Source organism: Coptis chinensis, chromosome 4 (assembly GCF_015680905.1).
Source record: "Coptis chinensis isolate HL-2020 chromosome 4, ASM1568090v1, whole genome shotgun sequence".
NCBI lineage: Eukaryota > Viridiplantae > Streptophyta > Magnoliopsida > Ranunculales > Ranunculaceae > Coptis > Coptis chinensis.
Genome location: NC_141459.1, coordinates 52,381,161 through 52,402,436, shown reverse-complemented (window position 1 = coordinate 52,402,436; position 21,276 = coordinate 52,381,161). Strand labels below are relative to the sequence as shown.

At 38.1% G+C, this 21,276-nt stretch overlaps 1 pseudogene; it reads left to right on the top strand.

The window, feature by feature from the left end:
- Nucleotides 1-222: 222 nt before the first annotated feature.
- LOC147503916 (type I inositol polyphosphate 5-phosphatase 1 pseudogene) lies at nucleotides 223-1,452 on the top strand (annotated as a pseudogene).
- The last annotated feature ends 19,824 nt before the right edge of the window (nucleotides 1,453-21,276 follow it).

The following is a 21,276-nucleotide window of genomic DNA, read 5'->3' as shown; positions in this document are numbered from 1 at the left end:
AGTGTTATTTTACCTGCATTTCATGATTTAGTTGCTTTTAACATGAATCCCGTATAATATAGTCATACTAGGCTCTCACTTCTTTTTATAAGTTTATCCTTACTGTTTATTTATGGGGGTACGAGGGCTTAAGAAAATTCCACTGAGTTTAATATGTCTGCACTTTTTTGCTATGCTAACACAGTTCTAACAGAGGAGCACATCGGCCTATCATGAATCTACATGAAAGAAGCTTTACAACTTTCCGTGATGAACTTCGGTGTTATGGGATCTACTGTTGGTGTTGGTGTTGGTGTTGGTGTTGGTGTTATGGGATATATTGGCAACAAGGTCAGTTTCATTTCTTGCTGTTTATATCATAAGTATATTGTCTACTCCTTTGGTAGTCTCTGGTTCAATTATTTGCAAGCATGGCAGTCTTCATAGTTGTAGATATATCTTACTATTATTTGTTGTTACAGGAATCAATATCTGTCAGCATGTCTATATATCAGACACCGTTTTGCTTTATCTGTACTCACCTATCATCAGGCGAAAAAGATGGAGATGAACTTCGGAGAAATGCAAATGTGCAAGAAATACATAGGAGGACCCAATTTCGTTCATTTTCTGGCATTGGCTTTCCCAAAAATATTCATGACCGTGACCGTAAAGTAAAAACTTCAATAGGTAAAGGACTCACAAATCACAATGTTGTAGAAAGGAATCACGATGTTTGGTAATGGTGCAAAGGGATTGGATTTCACCAATGATGCATATATTTTCAAATGAAAATAGTTTTCCAAGATTCTACAGTTGTGGTTCGGTTTGATGAGACGTACACAGGGCAAGCTCCTTTTGTGTACCATGTTTCTAAACTTGATTAATATGTACTTTCCTCTCTACAACATCGTGATTCCTTTCAACTGGCAATTTTAACTTACTCTTGAATATCTTGAGCAAATTATCTGGATGTAGCTGGTAGGAATAACATCATGACACAAATGGCTCAGTGAATTTTTGTTCTTTTTTTTCTTTAATTTACCCCCACTTAATATTCTGACCATAAACAAAACATTCTTAAGAGTCAAGACCACGACAAAGCCCCAGTCCTCAGTAATTAAAGCTTTAAAACTAAAAAAAAAAAATATGTATACTGTAGATGGACTCTAAGAGAAGAAAACTTTGTGCAATATTTATGTATGACTGTCTTCTTTTCTTCACATTGATGGAGATGCAAATGTGCATGCCTCAACTATATGCGTATAAGAACATTTACATCTAGATGGTTATCTACTGGTGAAATTGGTTATCTGTGGTCTTCCCCCTTTCTATATAAATAAGTACCATTGTTCTATTTGCAGGAGAGTTATATGGCTTGGAGATTTGAACTATCGTCTCAATTTATCTTATGAGAAAGCACGAGAACTCATCTCCAAGAAAGAATGGTCCAAGTTGGCTGAGAAGGACTAGGTATGAATCATTGTTTATCATGGACATGCACCACAAATGTTTATTGTAGTATGTGAAGTTCTCATTTCCTTGAAATTTACGTAATTACTTGTAAATATGCTAAGTTGCATTAACATGGATATGTGTGTCCATATCCGACATGGTTACAAAGTGTCTAACATGGCAAAACATAAAAAATTGAGGTATATCACATACAAAATGAGGTTGGTAAGTCATGCATTCTTTACAGAGTAATTCCATAGTTGGTATAAAAAAATTAAAAATAAATTCCTCAAGGAAAAATTCTGAAAAGATAAGGATAGGACTAGATTATCATGAACTTCCATACACAAATACATGAACTTTCTGGCCTTAACAGAACAACTCAGAAATAGTCCATTCATCATCTACCAAGTGACCAACAAGGAAAGAAATATGTTCTACCTAGTCTAGTCTAGACATAATGTTCTAGAGTTTTTTGCCCCATCATGTATTTCATTCTTTTAATGTGGTATGTCTTTTGCTAAATCATTGATTGTCAAGTTAATATTGTTAATTGTATGGACTCACTTTCACTTTATTGTGGCAGCTGGTCAGATAGTTAAAAAAGGACCGCGCATTTGATGGTTGGACAGAAGGAAGTTTAAACTTCCCCCCGACATACAAATATGAGATTAATTCTGCTAGATATTGTGGAGAGGATCCAAAGGCTGGGAGACAAGTACCTGCATGGTATGTATTATTAATTTCTTCATGTTATTTAGTTGATATTTCATGTAGCTGGCCGATTGTAATAGCAATTTGGTACAAATCAATGTTCACGGAAAAGAAAGAAAGAAAGAAAGAAAGAGTCTAGATGGTGTATAAGTGGTCTTCTAAACTTTCTTCAAACATTCAGGTGTGACCACATTCTTTCATTTGGAAAAGGATTGAAGCTTGTGAGTTATAAGAGGACTGAGACACAAGAGAGTAGGTAGAACATAAACTCATTGCTTGGTTTTATGCAACTGTACGGTACTCTGTTTTGTCCTATTTTGCCGTGACACAAGAGAGTTATATGTCAGTAGGGGAATCTTGTATAACTTTTAACTTGTGTGAAATATGATGATTGCAGATTACAACATTTAACATCTCACTGGTTGTCCATGGTACGGTTGCAGAGAACAACGATTTTTAGATGGTAAATCAGATAATTAGCTATATTAATTTTAATATAGTGACTTGAATTATTGTGCTGATCTCTAAGATCTAGTTTGTTCATGTTTTAGGGGGAAACCAATCCATATGTTGTTCCAATAAGTATGGGTATCTATCGCCTAGCGGCATGCTAGCTGCATTTGCGGGTAATCGGTGCTTCTGCATGCTAGCTTTGCTTCTACGACTTCCGAGTCTTCTTTGCTAGCTAGTGCATAAGTGTGTGCAGGTGGTGATGTGAGTGTGATGCTAGCTAGTGTGTGAGTGTGTGCATGTGGTAATGTGAGTGTACTGCTAGCTAGTGTGTGTGTGTGTGTGCAGGTGGTGGGGCCTACTCCATCTTGGGTGTTATTCTTCTTCTTTGGGGTTTCTTTGCTGGTGCCTCGCATCGCCATGTACCTGCTGGTGCCTGTTATTGTTGGTGGTGGTGTTGTTGTTGGGTGCCTGCTTGTTGTTCTTTCTTTGCGGTGTCATTTCTTGGTCTTTGGCTGCCATTTCTATTCTTGGGTGTTGATGATGCCGGTGCCCTTCTTTGGTGGTGGTGTCGCGTTCTTTGGTGTTCATTTAATTTACATGTTATTCATTTAGTGATATATATACTTAGTCAAATTTTGGTGATGGTTATTACTAAGATTTTCCTTGTGTATAATTGTTTGTCAAGTCTTAATTATATTATGTGTTTGGGGTTTATGTGGTTGTATTTATGTAGGCGATTTCATGGGGAAAAAATATAAATATTAGGATGGAAACCAAAAACAAATATTTTTTTTAAATAAATAATAATTTGTGACCCCTCACAGGCGTCAGTAAGCATTTAAAAAAAACAAATTTATAATTACTGACGGTACTGAGACGTTAATAATGCATATTTAGTGACAGCATACAGGCATTAGTAATGCATATTTAGTGACGGTGTACAGGCGTCAGTAAATATGTCAATTGTGACGGCATAATGGCGTCACAAATATTTCTGACACCAACACAGATGCCTAAATTCCAACGCCTTGTAGGCGTCACAAAAAATAATTATGGCGCCTCCTAGCCGTCACAAAAGTGTTGTTATGTTGTAGTGATTGTTCTAACCTTGTTCTCAGAAACTTACTGCTATATACAATCAAATGCTGATGCATGCCATTCATGAAAAGGTGCAGAAACTATTATATGTATATTAGTCTAAGTTCGAAGAACGAATCTTTACTCTATTCCTATAATGAGACTTCTAAACCATTTATTCATCATGGAAAAAGGAAAACAAGACTTTTGGTACTAAACAGAAAAATATTTTTAGTCTTTTCGAAATATTTTAAGAAAGAAAGAAATATAGAAATATACTAGATCTATCTAATATAAGAAATGCTAATAAATAAATGCCTATTTTTGGCAAAATGTTACTATACCACCCCCAAACAGAAATATGCTTTGTCCTCAAAGTATGAAGAAAAGGAAAGAGATTACCATAGGAACATGAGCAAAATGGCAGTAACCTGCACTCTATTCTTCGTTATGAAAATATACCATCCCCAAACAATTTTGGAGCGTGGGTTGATAGAAATAGAACAAGATGTACATGGGTAATTATACTAGGGATTTATGTAATAATTCCTACTATGAAATACTTAACATGTATACATAATTATATTTAGAAGTTATGAAATAAAAAAAGGGAAATGCATGTGTATGTACACAACTATCTATACGAAATTGGTGTGTGTGTGTGTGTGTGTGTGTGTGTGTGTGTGTGTGTGTGTGTGTGTGTTTTTTTTTTTTTGAATCCTGTTTTTCTCAAAAGGTATCTCTAACCATATAGAAGGTTTTTACAAGAGAATAAAATCATTTTGGTTACTCTGGGGCGTAAGATTTTAATTCTTATATCCTCAAGTTTTTGAAAAACTATGTAGAGATGTTTTTAAGATACTCGTACTCAAAAGCTGTGATTTATAATACTAAGTTTGAAAACAAAACAAGTGATCTTGGGCAACCTTCATGTCAGCTTTTTATTGAACCCAATCCAGTCAGACTGTGGCTTCAATTATATGTGTTGTGGGATTTACTGCACAGAACGTAGTGGGATGGTTTATCTGATTAGACACTAGTGGATGGGGGAACTAGGTCTCTTTGGTAGATTTAAAATGGGGTGGAACCAATGCTCTATTTAGATTGTTGTAGGTACTTTGTCCTTGTCTGAATGTAGTTGGTGGTTTGACGAACCTTGGAGGTGGTTGGGTTTGTGGCTTTGGGTGTTTCCTCTATGGTTCATTTGGTATATTGAAAGCACAGACTTCTTGATAATATGTTGGTGCACAAGAGACAATTGGTATTTATGTGGGTTAAGCTAAGACAGAAAGTGCATGGTGATATAGGTGATCTTTAATAACACATAACTGATCCTCAAACTGCCCTTAGAAGAATGGAGATTGCGTACTTCTAAGGGTTGGTCTATGTGGAATCCATTGCCCATTTTGTTTTTATTTTGGAAATCACATAACTATTGATGTATCGAGAAACTCTATTATAAGCACAAGAAAAACAATAACTTTTATGAAAGGGTAAGGGAAGGGTTTTTCATTTTGGCTTTTTAGGTTTTTGATCCTAAATTACATAAAACAATAACAGAAAAAGAAAAAACTGCTATTACGAATCATCACTATGATGAAAAGTGATCCTCCTAATAGAATGAAAAGATGTTTGAAATTAAGTGATTCTAATTGAGAACCTGCATGGGGTTTGACTTGCCCTAGATTGTGCACTTCCTTGTTTTGTAAGAAAGCGAATCTAGTGAAGAGGACTAGCTCTATTACTAGATACTTTAGTCTCCCATCTCCTAATCTCTAGTTAGTCCTATTTTGTAGCTATTCTAACCAAAAAGAAAGACGAAGCTCGAAATTAATAACTAGAAATCGCCCACAGAAGGAAAAAGTTTTCACAATAAAAGGTGTCAAGTTGCCAACCATCCCATGGTTTGGCATGCCTATAGAAGATGAGACATGCTAAACAACCATAAGAAATAACCGTAAGACACCTTCACTCAATCCCTATCGCCCTCTGCTTTGTTTCACGTCTCTTCTTTATAGAGAAATGACTACTCAGCGTCAAAGGTGAGATTTAATGAAAGAACTTATGTAAGATAGAAATTAGGGAAATAAAAATAAAGACAGGAATTGTAAATGATAGGAATAGGAAAGATATTCTAAAAAGAAGTGTAAAATAAAGAAAAAGAAAATTGTATACTTGCTCCATAGGGGTACACTACTCTAACTACAAGTAAAAGTGCTAACAAGGATAATATGCAAGTATACGTGGACTCAAGGCTCCGACACTTACAACCACACACTCCAAGTAGAGTGGTCCGGTTACCTTAATGATGCACTCCCATGGAATGTATCGAGAAAACATAACACGAATCTTTTATAGTCAGATATTCAAGACTATATGTGGGGTTGTTTTAAGTCAGATTCTCCAAGACTATGCATATGAGATGGATGATATGCTGTTAACTATATACTAATAGTCTAAATAGTTGGGGATCTTTATCAAAAAACATATAAAAGTATACACCCCTAAACATAATGAAATGATTCATTTGGAGTGTAAGATGTAGAATGATAAGAGAAAGTTTATGCAACCCATCATGGAACTTATGCAATAACCCGTCATGTTTGAATTGTCCAAGAGAGTGTAAATGTGGTAGTAGTTGTTCTTCATGAGCCTTAGATGATGCGACATATCGCAAACTGGGCTTTTCAACCACTTGAATAAAATGATCATCGTATGCTCTCAAGAACTCATATTCCACCTTAGATTCAATTTCCTTTTTTTTCTGGCACTTCAATCAATGCGGGGCTCTTCTCAATTGGAATGATAGTCTCAGGAATTTGTATGTTGGGCAAAGTCTCTTTACTGGGAAGGTTTAGAAAATTATGAAGGATTTCGTGGTGTAGTCCTCATAATTTGGTGGATTTTTTATGAATGGAGGTTGGCTTTCGAGAGGTGTTAACTCGGGGGAATGATGGTCGGGTGGTGGCTCTTCATGTGAGCTCCAGGACTCAGAGAAATCTTCATCTAGCTTCGGCGTTTCCACAAATTTGTGGTTCATATCGACAATATTAAGGATGTCACAAATTTGTTCCATCGATAAGTTTTTAATGGCGAAACTAAAATTAGATCCACTTTCCACTATATAATTTATATCCTCTTCTCCAAACACGTCATTTTCTTTGTCCTCTTTATCTAGTACTTCATAAATTTTCACAATGTCATCATCCAAGTTTGTCGAGTTACTCTCTAACACATGTTCTAGATTTTCTTCTACCGGAGTGGTCTCATCCATGGGTGTATTTGTAGGAACCGTTAAGGTCGCAATTTACAAACTGTGAAAACCATGCGCGGCGGAATAAAGGTTCTCACGATTTTGTTTAGAATTATACCTTTAGATCAGCTATGATATCTCTGAGAATCCAAGATCTACGAAATCAGCAACCTCTTGATCTTCTGTTGTATTCCTATCCTTAGAATGGACGTTGTGTGGGCAACAATCTTCTAGCCTCTTCTTTCTCTCTTGGCCTCTCTCACTCACAAAGTTGGAACCAAATTTGGATCTCACTCTTCTTGAGCAAAACCTTGGTATTTCGGCCAGAGAAAGAGGGTTTCTATTTATAGGCTACAACAGGGACCATGAGGAGAAATCAAGGTTAGGTCTCCTAACGGGCATTGGCTTTCCATGTTCGCCCAGAACATATGGCCCAAGTCCGTCAACAAATGACTTATTCCACTAAAGGCCATTGTTGCACTACCGCCCTAATCCCAAAATTACGTGTTACGTTTATGAGCTCCATATTATATGTTCGTTGATCTCCCCGTGTTTAAGATATCGAATGCCCGTTGATTAAGTCAAGTTACTGACAACTACATTAATCAACTTCTTATGTCCTTGAGTAATACCACTCAACCTCATTGTCATGTCGGATTAAATCCACCTGCAGGGTTTACATGACAATCCTTATGAGCTCCTCAAGGGGACATCATCAACCCGACTTCCTGCGGGTCACGAATTCCTTCTACAATCAATAGCACACCTTACATACAATGTCATTACCCAATCCATCGAGTTTGTTGATTCAAAAATGAATCTCACTCATTGATGATTTAAAGCAATGTACAGTGCACGTAAGTGCCCATTATTATATCCGGATTAAGAGGACAAGCATCCATAATAACAGATGTGTTTGTTCTCTTATATAGTCAGTATAAAGAGAAACAACCTCACTTGGTCCTGTTCAATACACACAAAGTGTACTAGTATAATCCTGTAGTCAAGATAGACTAATACCAGATTATACTACAATCGTACCAATGGTTTGTCCAAATCCATCTAGGTTGTGAACGTTTACTTATACTTTATAAGGTACTGATGATATGATCTTACGTGTTATTAAGCCACACACCATATCATCTACAACATAAAGTATTAGACGCATGCATATAACTAATAACATATATAATATGTATAACATTTGCCCATATGATTCTCATTCAAAATATAAAGAATTAGAGTTAATACAAAAGTAATGCTTTTAGTATATAACCATATCAGTATTAAGACAAATGGGAGAAATTGTAACTTTAGGCATGTAATCATCATAAGAATTGGAATTCACACGATAGTTAGGTGGATGGTGATGTGGCTTTAATTAGTCATCAGGATAGGCTTTAACAATTGGCTCTGTTATAGCAACACATTGTTCCTCTTGTTGGTTGGGTTTTAGACCGGTGGGAAGAATATTAGTCTTAGATGTAGTATCGATTAAAATGGATTGGAGAGAATAGAAGGTCTTTGTTGTATTTGAATTGTTTGCTCGTCCAGTGCTTGGTAAAGTTGGTCTGTGATAGATGGTGGAATGGAATATGAATTTGATATGGATGGTGATGTGAATGGTAATGGGCTTTGGGTAAAACCGCACTCTGACTGGTTATATGGATACATGAATGAGGGTTGACTATTTATGGTAGAATTCCATGAATTGTTTGCTTGATTAGAAAACTCTAGGGTGTATTGGGTATTATGGAAATTTGAAAATTGAGGTTCGTAATCGTAAGAATATTCCGTAGGAGGCTCAAACTCGGTATATGATGTGCATTGAGATGCCCAATGATACAGACTACCACAGCAAGAACATGGTTTCGGGTTTGCATTGTAATTCCATGACGGTTGTGATGCATATTGATAAGACATGGATGCTCAAACAAGAATGATGCACAATCTGCATAAATTCATTTGTGACTTTGAATTTTTTGAAAACTTTGCATGCAGTGTCTATAAATTAGAAACTATGCCCTGTTCGAATTTAATAGTGAGCGCGAAACTGGATTTTGGGAACTACACGCGTCGAGAGAGAAGATCACTGAGGGAGGGGAGTGAGGAAAGTGGTTGGTGCACTGGAATCTGGTAGTTTACTACTCTCGTTGTTCGTGCTAGATGTTTGTCTTGATGGACGTGACTAAATTGGCTCTGCTTGGTTGATTTTATAATTTTAATTTGGTCTATGTAACAAACATTTCACGCAACGTCCATTCTAAAGTGGGTCTTAATCCCACTTTTTGTTCTTTTATGGCTCGGGTTTAGCCTTAGCGTTAAATGTAAAGACGGGACTGAAATGTAAATCACACAATCATCCAAGCATGCTTAGTAACACACAAGTATCCTCTTACACTTTGTAGCGAGGAGGTTTAGAAATCACCGCCCAAGGTATGTGTACACGACCCTTGGGGTGAACCCACCATTCGAGCTTTTCCTTATGGTTACAAATTTACTCTAACTAAGACCCACAAGTCGGGCCGAAATATGGGCAAAGCCAATAAGTTACAATTGGTTGCCTTCGTGGGCCTAAAACAAATTTGCCTCCGTGGGCTTAAAACTATGAAAGCGGTAAACACGAAAATTAAACTACGTTTAACTATATAAATATTTACTTAATTAAACAAAATACGTAAACGTTTTGAAAGTGTTCGTCAAAGATTGGAACTTTAACCCCCAAGTTGGGTTGTGATGTATGAGCATGGTACTACTCTTTCGTTCCTCGCACATCCAACCGATCCAAGTTTATTGAATCCCCAACTCTTGGTAAGTAAACTTAAACCAAAAGACTAAACTTTCAAAACTTAAACATTTTTTTTTTTTACTCAAACTTTGCAACTATATACTTTTTATCTACAAACAGTTGAATTAAAATAACTAGGGGAAAGTATAGATCCCTTACATACAAAGATTCTGATTGAACAGAATCTTCACTGGAAAAAATCAAGGCTACGGGCGCATGTCACACACGGGCACGGCGCGACATGAGTCGATTTGCACCGTTTTGGCTCGTTTTTCTCCAGCAGTCTTTGGTGAATCCTCTCGAGCTATTCTCAAGCTTCGTTTGATCAGAAGTATACTAGAAACATACTAAAACGAAACATCAATAACAAAATTTAGAAAAAAAAAACTAAAAAAAATTGAAATGAAGATTGAGAAGAAGGGTTTAATTGCTATTGCTTTTCTCCATCTTGCTCTTCCCATATGAATCCATGACAGTGGCACCATTTGACAAGAGTAGAAAGTGGTGGTTGGGTTTGTTGTTCATCTTAGGTCTAAGGGTTGGAGGTTGGGTTTGATGGATGGAAACCACTCTCTCTAAACTTTTCTCTATTTTCTAATGGTGAAAAACACTAGTTCTTTGAATAGGGTTTAACACATGAAAATGAAAACAACTTTGATTGAAGAGAACTTGTAGAGAATGAAAACTTGTAGTGAAACAAGGCTTGATTGAACTTGAAATAAGAACTTGAAGACAACAATGAAAATTAAGAATAAAGTAATTAAAAGAAAATAAAAATATTTGAAATTAAAATTAGGTTACTCTACTCCTAACAAACCAAATGGTTTGGACCCTAAAACATTGGATAAAAAATTCTCTACATCTCTTTGGTTTGTATAGGACACCATTTACAATTATACCCTTCTTTCTAGAAACAATCTTATGGGCCTTTGACCTAAGCACATACACTAGAAGTCTTGAAATAGGCTTTAGGTCCTTGGGTCAGTAGCTTTCAGTCTTGAGTCCTTGACTTTCACAATTGACTTGACTTTTGACTTTGACTTTCCGGCACTGTTGCTCCTAAGCTGGAATCTTCCCAAGCAGCATAAATAACCATTCTTTTTGTGCCAAAATGCACGTATTAGGAATATGCGTCCTAAATGGACTGTATCCTACAAATGGTAGCAAAAGCTATAAGTTGTTTGTTCATTAGGCATAAGAAGGGCATATTTGAAGCATTGTAAAAGTAATAAAACACACATTTGGGGACTGATCATATACGACTCACACAGCTCAATAGTGATTTCTGCATCCCACCGAACATGTTCAATCTCTTACCCATCTTTCACAGTCTCGAACACGAGTTACCATACGAACACCTACGCCAGATGCTTCTATTGCAGAAGCCCGATTCTTTTGATATATGGGAAAAGGTAGTGTTCTCCTTCATGAAGAAGTACTTTCCACCGAAGAAAACAGAGGAGATAGTAAGCAAGATATAGTTCTTCAGATAGAGTCCAAGTGAGACATTCTACGAAGCATGCGATAGATTCTCTGACTTGCTACATTCATGTCCTCACCATAAACTAGAAAAATCCACTCTTGTCCAATGCTTTTTCAAAGGTCTTCTCCAAGAACGCAAAGTCACACTGGATATCATGAGTAGTGGAAACTTTTTAGATAAAGGTGTTACAGAAGGTCTAACCTTTCTAGAAGACCAAGTAGAAAAGAGTACTCAATGGGGCGACATACACAATTCCAGAACATCCCAGCCCAGTACTTCTAAAGCCAATGGTATCTTTGAGGTAAAATCCGATCCAAAGATGAAAACACTAATCGAAACCCTCACAAGAATGATTGCAACCTAACAAAAAGACCATACTCCCCAACCAGTCATGAACATCAATATAGCACCATTCACTTTCTGTCTAGATTTAAATCACGTATCTACCTACTATCCCTTGCTCAACAACATATCATCACTTCAACCAGAAGAATTTTGTGCTTTCAATGTACCAAATGCACCATGGAGGTAACACCCAAATTTTCAATGGAATACTAATCAACAAACTCAACCACCTCTAGAGTTCATAAATCATGTCAAACCACAAAATACATTCAATCAGTTCAGACAAAGACAACGTACCTACAACAATCAGAATAAAGCGATAGTTCCATCTAACTTTAACCAGAACTACCAAAATCCACCAATCAACAACCAAAGAGACTTAGTTTCAGTTGCCCAACCTACTAATGTCCCATTAGATAAAACATCAGAGATGATGTTATCTTTGATGAAACAACAAACACATATCATGGTAACCACAAAACAAACAATCCAGCTATTACATCAAAGACAAAATCAAGCTACCAATGATCACACTGAAACACCAGAGGTCAAAGCTGTAACCTTGCGTTCTGGCAAAATAGTTGACAATAGAGTAGTCTTGCCTAAAGATCATGCACCTATAGAAATACCCATTGCAGTACCTATATTACCAGAACAAGAATTTGTAAAAATGATACCTCTTACTGTCCCTATAGAAATTCCAGCTCGTACACCATCATCTCCCACACTTGACCTAGTAAAGAAATTCCAACCAAAGGCACCGTTTCCTGCACGCCTGATGACACCCAAGGATGATGAAAATTTTGATGAAATCAGAGAGACATTCAAGAATCTAACCATAAATCTACCATTTCTAGATGACATCAAATATTTACCCAAACATGCCAAATTTCTCAAGGATATGTGCACCAACAAAAGAAAAACTAACATTCCAAAAGATGCCTTTGTTGCTTACAGAACAATTCCCATCCCTCATAGAAACCAATGGAATCATCAAGTATAAAGATCCTAGTCGTCCGACCATTCCTTGCACTATAGGAGATAAGTACACATCTACTGCTCTACTCGATCTTGGAGCAAGCGTTAATCTCTTCCCATATTACCTATTCAAACAACTCAGTTTCCGTGAGCTTGCACCTACAAATATGACCTTACAATTAGCCGATCCCTCCATTAAATACCCAAAAGGCATAGTTGAAAATGTTTTAGTCAAAGTAAAAGATTTTTACTACCTTGTAGATTTCGTCATTCTTGACACTGAAGTAGCTCATGATTCCATACCTATCATTTTAGGGCGTCCCTTTTTGGCAACAGCCAATACCCTTATCAATTGCCGCAATGGATCTATGACCATGTCTTTCGAAGATCTTTCAGTGGAGGTGAATGTTTTTAAGAAAATAAAGCAGCATATGGAAGAGGAATTAGAAGGAGAAGTGAGTATGATAGAAAATGTCGTCCAAGAATATTGCGACAAGACCTTCCCATAAAATGATGTGCATTAATTCTTATCCTTTGGAGACTCTGATTTCGACACGGATCATTATATGGAAAATACTAGTAACAGCTTGGCATCCGTCCCCATGTACCATTCGGATGATGATCTACCCAAATATAAAGAGAACCCACCAGCTCAAGTGTTCACTGTGGAAGAACAAAACCCTGTGGAAACCCTGTTACCCAAATCACCCACATCTGACCTAAAAACTCTCCCTCCTGACTTAAAATACATTTATCTTGATTTTGATGGCACCCATCCCATCATCATCTCATCCCAGTTAACAAAAAAGGAAGAAAATCTTCTAATTAGTGTAATTAAAAAATATCATTATATAATTGGTTGGTCTCTTAATGATATAAAATGAATTGATCCAAAGATTTGCACTCATAGAATTCATCTGGAAGACAATTATTCTAAGACTTCTAGAGAACCACAACATCGTTTACATCCAGCTATGAAAGAAGTAGTGCGAGAAACGTTTACATCGTTTACTGGATGCCGGAATCATTTAGTTTATATCTGACAGCAAGTGGGTTAGTCCTATCCATGTAGTACTAAAGAAATATGGGATTAAAATAGTCTGTAACGCAGATGGTAGTTAATTCCAGAATGAATTCCTATCATGTGGAGGATTTGTATTGATTATAGGAAACTGAATGCTGTCATGAGGAAATATCATTTTCCCCTACCGTTTATTGATTAAATGCTTGAACGCCTATCAGGACATGCTTATTATTGTTTCCTGGATGGGTACTCAGGATATTTTCAGATTTTAGTTGCTGAAACTGATCAAGAAAAGACCACCTTCACTTGCTCTTTTGGAACCTATGCTTATGCACGTATGCCCTTCGGTCTCTGCAATGCACCTGCCACATTTCAACGCTGCATGTTACACATTTTCAGTGATATGGTGGAGATATTTATAGAAGTTTTTATGGATGATTTTTCTCTCTATGGGGATTCCTTCGATGATTGTCTATCTAACCTTTCTAAAGTATTGGCGCGTTATCAGGAAAATAATTTAGTCCTCAATGGGAGAAGTGTCACTTCAAGGTAAAAAAAGGAATAGTGTTAGGTCACATTGTGTCTAAAAATGGTATAGAGGTCGATAAAGCTAAAATAGATAAGATGTCTACTTTTCCTAATCTGCGGACCATCCGTGGTATACGACCCTTTTTAGGCCACGCTGGTTTTTATAGAAGATTCATTCAAAAAATTTCCAAAAACTGCCAAACCTTTAACTAATCTTCTTATAAAAGATACACCCTTTGAATTTAATTCACATTGCATACAGGCTTTTGAAACTTTGAAAGTCGCCTTAATAACTGCTCCTATAATATAACCTCCTGATTGGTCGAAACCACTTGAGCTCATGTGTGACTCTAGCGACTATGTTGTTAGTGTCGTACTGGGTCAAAAACATGATAATGCACATACAATTATTTACTATGCAAGTAAACCGTTAAATGAAGCTCAACGGAATTATACAACTGTCAAAAAAGAATTTTTAGCCATTGTCTTTGTGTTAGACAAGTTTGGTCCTTATTTGGTAGGTTCAAACACCATAATTTACACCGATCATGAAACACTTAGGTACCTTCTCGCGAAGAAGGATGCTAAGCAAAGATTAATCCGATGGATTCTTCTCCTGTAGGAGTTCACATTAGAGATTAAAGATAAAAAAAAGGAGTCGAAAACGTGGTGGCTGACCACCTCTCTAGATTAACCAATGATAGCGACAGTGATTCCGAGTCCATTTTAGATTCTTTTCTTGATGATCACCTTTATGTTATCCTGTCCGCACCTTGGTATGCTGATATTGTCAACTATCTGGTGACTGAAGACACTCTACCCTGGTGGAATAGAAATTAGTGGAAGAAGTTTTTAGCACAAGTAAAGTACTATCATTAGGATGATCCTTACCTTTTCAAGTATTGTCTTGACCAGATTATCCGACGTTGCATTCCAGATTGGGAACAATCTGCCATTCTCTCTTTTTGTCATGAACAGTCTTATGGAGGACATTTTAGTGCTAACAAAACCGCATCTAAAGTGTTGCAATGTGGATTCTATTGGTCAACACTCTTTTGTGATGCCTTTGATCATTGTAAGGTTTGCCTTCGTTGCCAATATCTTGGTCATATTTCTAAATGTAACACGATGCCCTTAAATCCCATTCTCATAGTGGGGATTTTTTATGTATGGGGCATCGATTTCATGGGACCCTTTCCCATATCTCACGGTTTCATCTACATCCTAGTCACCGTAGACTATGTATCCAAGTGGATCGAGGTCGTACCATGTCGTAACAATGATAACAAAATTGAAATGTCTTTTATAAAAGAAAACATTTTTTCAAGATTTGGTGTTTCAAAAGCCATCATTAGTGATGGCGGGTCACATTTTTGTAATCGAGTCTTTGAACATGTCATGAAAAAATATGGAGTAACCCACAAGGTTGGAACTTCATATCATCCCCAAACAAGTGGTCAAGTGGAAGTTTCTATTTGAGAGATTAAACGGATCTTAGAAAAAACAAGACTAGTCTCTCTATCTAAATGATGCCTTATGGGCATACCAAACCGTTGTTAAAACACCTATAGGGATGTCACCCTTCAGGCTTGTCTTTGGAAAACCTTGTCATCTGCTAGTGGAACTAGAGCATCGCGCCCTATGGGCAATAAAAAACCTTAATTACAATCTCTATGCGGCAGCTGAGAAGCGTAAGCTACAAATAAATGAACTCGAAGAAATTCGAAATGATGCTTATGATCTTTCTAAATATTATAAAAGCAACATGAAAAGAATTTATGACAAGCATATTTTACGAAAACATTTTAAAATTAGTCAAAATGTTTTGCTTTATAACTCGAGGTTACATTTGTTTCCAGGAAAACTAAATACTCTATGGATTGGTCCTTACATGATCACTATAATCACACCACATGGGGTTATCACCTTGAAAGATCATAAGGATAACAACACCTTCCAAGTTAATGGTCAGTGCCTAAAACACTATCATGAGTTACGGTCTACGGATGTAGAAGAAACCATTCTCGAAGATCTTATCTATGAGGATTAAATCTTTTGTTCTGTGATGTATTTCCAATCCTTTCATTCCCTTACATATGTTTTTATGGAATACATCAGAAAAGGTAACCGGAGCCTCTACTTGGAGTGTGTGGTTGTAAATGTCGAAACCTTGAGTCCACGTATACTTGCATATTTCTTGTTAGCACTTTTACTCGTAGTTTGAGTAGTGTACCTCTATGGAGCAAGTATACAATTTTCTTTTTCTTTATTTTACACTTATTTTTATAATAGATTTTCGATTCCTGTCATTTACAATTCCTGTCTTTTTTTTTGCAAGCAAATGTGTATATATTAATATAAATATAAAGTTACATTATAGAGTTTCCACCAAAAGGAACAAAAGGGAAAAAACATAAAAGGGCATCTTGCTATACTCTAGGGAAATCTAAAGTATCTCTTGTCCTGGTTTTCCAATTTTGTGACAAAAAGTGGTCTTTCCACGCTCCATACAAATTCATCCTGGTCTAAAGTGGCTCCATGCTTTGCAGTAGCGTCCGCACTGAAATTGGCTTCCCTCTAGGCGTGCGTTATCCCATAGTAGGACAGCGCAGCAATAGCTCTCGCCCATCTCGATTTTAGGATCCAGGGAATATGGCCATGAGAGAAAGCTAGTGCAACTGACTGTGAATCTGTTTCTAGCCAAACTTTTGTCCAGTTTCTTGCTGCCGCACCTTCCACTGCCAAAGTTAGTGCTTGACACTCCGCATCATAGTTCGTAACTATCCCCAATCCTTGTGCAAGTACGCCGAGCAGGTGGCCATGATGGTCTTTGAAGATTAGCCGCACACCCCCTCGACCTGGATTACCAAGAGAGCTACCATCACAATTGATCTTAACAACTCCTTCCTTTGGTGGATACCATTGGACTTGTTGAATTTCTTTTATCGGTTTGGGCTTGCATCCGATCTCCAGTGAGTGCAGAATTGCTAATTCATTGACCGAGTTGAACATGTAGCTCTTGGATAGTCTACCAGTCGTATGGATTCCATGCCAGACCAGCTTTCTTATGTATCGATGGTTGAAGTTTGAGTCTTTATACCTCTGCGCATTTCTCATCTTCCATATTGCAACCATCAAACTCAGTACTGCTGTTGTCTACAATTCCCTGATCAGTGGGCTTGCTTTTCAGAATTTCCTTCATATCTCCGTTTCCGTTAACTGATAATGCATTCAACTGGAATAAGCTTTTTACTCAATCCCAGAGAGCCTGAGTGTTTGGACATTACTAGAATAGATGATCAAAGCTTTCTTCCTCCTTGCATCCGTTACAACGAGAAGCCAATTGGATACCTTTGCTTGTAACTTTGTCATCTGTTGGTATGATATGAAGCAAAATCCTCCAAGCCATTCCAGCAGTTTTGGGATGAATGTAGCTATTCCAGATGATGGGATGACACCAGACAATATTCCCCTTTCCCCTTATAATATCATAAGCTGAGAGGACTGTGAACTTGCCTTCCTTGTCAGGCTTCCAGATTCGGCAATCATCAAGTTCATTGCAAGGTGGGGATAGAGAGAGAAGTTGCATGCCCAACAACTTAAAGAACTGCAGAGTTTCGATGGGGAAATTCCACTGGTTGTTCCTTATCAAGTTGCTCACTCTTGTTTTGGGATATTGCCAGTCGATGTGAGGGAGCAAGTTAGCCACCAAACTAGGCCCAGCCTAAGCATCTCGCCACATGTCTACTGCAGTACCTTTGCTAATGGCCCAAGTAATGTGATTTCTCATGGATTCCAAAGCCCACTTGATCTCGGCCCAAATGGAGGAACATTTATAATAGGCAAGCCATTTGCCATTTTTCATTTTATAGTTCTGTTCCATGTACTTGGACCAAGAGTTGTCCCTGGTTAGCAGTTACCAGGCTAGTTTCATGAGTGATAGATTCAACTCCTTGAGAGACCATATGTCGAGCCCTCCTTCTGCCTTTGGTTTGCAGACTTTTGCCCATTTGAGAGTAATGGACTTCCTCACTGTGGGATTGCCTGACCATATAAAGTTTCTGATGGCTTCTTCTCCTTTTTTTATGCTTTTCTGAGGCCATTTGTAGATGCCCATGTTATACACAGGAATGTTGTTCAGAATAAATTGTGTAAAGACAACTCGGCCCTGGAAAGAAAGTAGCCTTCCGGCCCATCCACTTGCTCTCTTTTTGATATTGTCCACCAGATTTTGAATGTTGGCGTGACGGACTCTGCCCTTGAAGATAAGAACACCCAAATAGTTTTCGGGTACGTGTCCTTCCTTCATATCAAACAAGGTTTCCACCTTTCTTCTCTTGGTGGCAGTCATGCTACCGAGAAGCATCTTGCTTTTCCCTTTGTTTATCAGTTGACCAGCCGCCTTTTGGTATGACTCCAATGTGTTCTTCAAGTGCACTAGGCCTTTTAAACTTCCATTTGCAAATAAAATGATATCATCCGCAAAACATGGGTGAGAGGGTGACGGACATTTTCCCGCGAAAGCCATATGGGATTTCGCCTGAGAGATGGAGCCTTATAATGGCTTGCTAAGTGTGTCCTCGGCAAGGGCAAAGAGAATAGGAGAAAGGGGATTTCCTTGCCAAAGTCCTCTCCTTATGCCAAAGAAGCCACATGGTCTGCCGTTTTTCAGAATAGAGATTTTGGCTCTGCTGAGTACCTTCATAATCATGTCGCAGAATTGTGTGCAGAAGTTGAATTTGTTGAGGACCAGAAAAAGGAATTTCCAGCTAAGAGAATCAAATGCTTGGGAAATGTCTAGTTTGATGACTGCATTTACACCCCTTCTTTTGATATGAATGTCATTGATGAGTTCGGATGCCATGGCGATGGCAGTGCTGCCTGTTCTTCCCTTCAAGAATCCATGTTACTCATAGCAAATAATTCCCGTGGCAATATAAGTTAGCTGGTTCTCAAGAATTTTTGTAACAATCTTGAATAGAAAGTTACTCAGGCAAAGAGGCCTAAACTGGTCAATTTCCATAGTATTTTTGCACTTGGGGATCAATACTAAGAAATTTGGGTTCATGCCTTGAGGAATGTTCTGATTTGAGAAGAATGAGGAGATGGCTCCACACACATACTCTAACAATGCTCCAACATTTTTGGAAAAATATTCCCTGGAATCCATCGGGCCCTGGAGAACTGTTGGGATCCATGTTCATAACTGTTATCATGATCTCCATCTAATCAGGAATTGTCATAAGATAAACATTTTGGGAATTTGTGACCAGCTGTGGTATATGATCCATAAGTTCCTGATTATGCTCAACCGGTCTTGCTTTGAACTTTTCCTCATAAGAGTGGACTAGGAAATCCTTGATGGACTTTTGGTCTTTCAGGATGTTGCCCTTAGCTGTTCTCAGTTCCTCGATGAATGCTTTGGCTTGGCGGATTTTTGCTTTAGCTTGGAAGTAGGCTGAATTTTTGTCTCCCTCAATCTCCTCCTTGATGCATGATCTTTGTTTCCACATGGTTGCTTCTGTTTGCATTAACTGATCAATGAGTTTCTCCATTTCAAGTTCCCAGAGATGCAGCTGGAGGTCCAAAGACTCATGTTCTTGCTGTTTCTGTAACTTTTGAAGTGATAGATTGGCTTGTTTGAGTTTGTCTTTGTTCCCCCAATAAGTTGCCTTGTGCCATGCCTTCAGAGCAATTTTAAGCCTCTTCAGTTTGCACATCACTAGTCAAATAACACCATCAACCATGGGCTCATTCCAACTCTTTCTCACCAAGTCCATGAACTGGAAATGTTCGAGCCATATATTCCTGAATCTGAAAGGGACGTTCGACGATCTTAGGTTTTTAGTACACCATCCGATGATTGGAGAGTGGCCAGAAAATTTCCTCGACATAATTTTGAATCTCCAGTTCTGATTCTCCAAAAGCCAGCTGTTATTGACCAAAGCTCTATCTAGCTTCGCAAGAATCCTTTTATTCCCTATCCGCCTATTGCACCAAGAGTACCTGAGGCCAAGGGTGGTAGTATCCCGAAGGGAATTATTATTAATGAAGTCAACGAATTCATTCCTAGCTCTCTAGCTTGGATGACGACCTCCCTTCTTCTCTGAGCTAGTAGCAACAATATTAAAGTCCCCAATTTCCATCCAAGAGTAGTTTAGAGCACCAAATTCACCAAGCTCTTCTTTGGATGAAAAAACATTTGGCATGGATAAAAGAGATTGTATGCAAATTGTTTACCACCATAGTCTGCTGGTTGGATGAAGCAACCACATTCACTGTTAACTTTTTCCTCCCAAAAACCCAGATATTGCCTGTACAGAACGGCGTATGGTTATATGCAAAGTCTGTACTGTAGCCATAGTTTAAGAGGATCTTTGGAGTCACTGTGCGGGCAATAAGAGGTTCAACCAGTCCAATGAGGTCGGGCTTATACTCTTTGATTATTTCTTCTAAGAAATTGTTCGGCAAGGTTCTTCTCAAGCCGCGAACATTCCAGAAGAGAACATTCATTTCTTCTGGTTAGGAGTTTTTCTTGCCCTTGTGGATGGAGGAGAGTGCTCCTGCAACATCCATTAAGGCTTATGCTTCTTCTTGGGTATCATATGCCAAGGTTCATCTCCGTCATCCGATATATCCTCATTATCAACCAAGTCTGCCCAATTTACCGCTCTCGAGATAAAATTGGTTTCATTCACTACATTGATACTAGTGTCCGTGCTTGAGTTGGAAGACGAGGACTCTGTTCTCGTTGTCGATGTGGAATAGGAATCCAAAACTATACTGTTCATAGCCTGGCCTCCAACAGCCTCTTCATGGGTGAAGTTAGACACTATGTTGGGGAAAGGCCCATGTGTCAGAGGGGAAGCGAAAATCACACCCACAGGAGAAGTATTCAAAACTTGTAAACCAGCAGCCTCTTCATTATTTGATCGGAAGTTAGGCACTATGTTAGGTGTAAGTTCTTTTTGAAGTAGCGAAGCCGGAATCCCTGCGACTGTAGATAATAACGGTGCTACTGCCGTAGTAGCCTTAGCCCCATTTTCTGTTAGAGTTGCAGTCACTCTTGCCACAAGGGCCTTATCCAGAGAGGCCTCGATCTCAGACAATGGCGTATCAGCCACCTCGCATGGTCCTTGGGGGTTTAGCTCATGTTCCACTACTGAAGTCGCAATTCTGCCATCCAACTTATCATTCGC